Below are 2,177 nucleotides of genomic sequence, written 5' to 3' on the forward strand. Positions count from 1 at the left end.
ATTTCTTTGTGATGAGGATCGGCCCCTTCTCGACCTTTCCCAGAGGCCCCACTCTTCTCCGGCAGCTCTAGCCCTGGAAGCCTGGGAGGGAGCTCCTCCCCAGCGCCCCCCCTAGGGCCCCCGCCAGTGACCTCCGCTGGGAAGCGGAGGGCGCAGCGATTCCGGAGTAAGCCGAGCCGGCCGCAGGGCAAGGAAGGCCTAGGGCCCAGATGGCAGATTGCAGCCCCGGCGGCCTTCGGTATTTTTATGAGCGTGCCTGTTGCCCAGTGAAGCATTCTGGGGCCTTCAGCTCAGCCTCCCGGGACCCTCCAAGCCATGCAGGAGGCCCACGTGGGAGGGCCCCCAGCATCCCTGCCTGGGGTTCCCAAGCCACTGACTGAAGTGCCAGCTTCCAGCACCCCTGGACGGGGAGGCTTGGGGTCCTGCCCTCAGTGAGGGTCTGGATGCGGTGTTTCTGGGCTCTTTGGAAGGAGACTCCGTGAGGAGAAGAGGCTCTTGAGTGAATGGGGCGGACTGGAGAGCCGGAAGAGCCAAGGGACCCCCGTGCCGCCCTCCAGGGCTGCCAGTGTCCCCCCCCCACACCCCGTTTGGTTCTAGTAGATCCGGAGTGGGAGTGCAGCGCTCTTGTGTCCCTGGCCCAGCCCTTCGGGAGCAGGACAGAGGCTGAGCCAGGCACAAGGCCAGTGGGCCCAGAGCTCCCTATGGGGGGCGTCCTGGGCGCTCAAGGCTGAGGCGCTGAGATGCTCTCTGCTTCCTGCCTGCTGATTCCACCTGATAGGCCTGGTCTCTCTCCTCGCCAGCCACCTCTGCCTGCCCACTGTCCCTCCAGCTCCAATTGCACAAACCCTTTCCTCCTTTTTGGGAATATAGGGTTTGATGCCGACACTGCGACAGCCATGACAGGAGTGAAGGAAGAGGACGGAGCCCAGAGAGCGCACTCTCCCCAGCGCATACGCCAGTGGCCGCGACGGCCTTCATTCCCATCGCAACGCCGAATCTCGGGCCTGCCCTGGTTCTGAGCGCAGGGTCAGGGTCGTGTATAAGCAGCCTGGAGAGGTCGGTCATCATTAGCCCATATTACAGGGGAGGAGACGAAAGTCGCAAGAGCTCAAGGGATGTGTCCAGGGAGCGCAACCAGAAGGGGCTACGTGGGCGCCATTGTTGCCTCCACTTCACAGATGAGGAAACTGAGCTTCGGGCAGGTCAAGCGACTTACTCAAGGTCACCCAGGAGGCGAATGGCAGAGCAGGGATTTGCGCTGGCTTCTCTTTGACGGAAAAGCCCGTTCTCCCACTTCTGTGGGCTGAGATGGAGGGGCCGACGGCAGCGAGGGCAGGAAGAAGAGAGGATCCTGAACAGGAAGTGAGCCGCCTGCTCACTGGGGACACTGGGAGGCCCTGGGTCTCTCCCACTCACCTCCCCGTCAGTGGCCGGAGCTCCTCACAGCCATCTCGGGCGCAGTAAACTGGCCCCGGGCAGGCACCCAGAGTCTGTTCAGACCCCACCCCGCCCCCCACAAGGCAAAGGCCATGTCGGGAGTTGCTGGCTTCAGCTGAGCGCGAGCACACGGGCTTCCGCACCGGCGCACTCCCGGTTCGGCGCCGACCGAGGAGTGAGCTTGCTGGGTTGCTGGGCACCTGCTTCTGCCACCGGGTTTTACCTGTGGGGTTGGGTTGACCGTGTCGGTGGTGTTCGCGACGTGTTCAGATTCGTTCTCGCTGGCTTATTCAGTGCTTTCTATCTGACCTGCTTTCCAGACCGCTCTCTCTGCCCCCACCAGCTATCGGCGAAAGTTCAAGGCAGGACGCCGAGGGGGTGCTGTAAGCCCGAGAAAGGGGGTCTCAGACACAGCCGCTGCAGAGGCCCCCGGGGGAGCGTTGGGTGGGGGAGACGCAGCTCCAAACCAGTCTCCCTAAGGAGCAGCCAGGTGCCACCATCAGCCAGGTGGGGGGACGGCGGCCCCCAGGGTAAGTGTGGGTTACGGTAACAAGAAGATACCGCCACTGGCCTGAGTCAGGGATCAGCGAGCTGGGACCAGGAAGTCAGGGCTGTCGGAAGAGGAGGCCCAGCGCGGGAGTGTGGATGCTGGAGCCCCGTGTGTCCTTGTCCTTTAAACCGAGCGGAAGAAGGGCTGGGCAAAGCAAAAGGATGGGCTCCCCTTCCTTCAGCCTTCCACA

The sequence above is a fragment of the Meles meles genome, chromosome X, assembly GCF_922984935.1.
Source record: "Meles meles chromosome X, mMelMel3.1 paternal haplotype, whole genome shotgun sequence".
NCBI classification, from domain to species: domain Eukaryota; kingdom Metazoa; phylum Chordata; class Mammalia; order Carnivora; family Mustelidae; genus Meles; species Meles meles.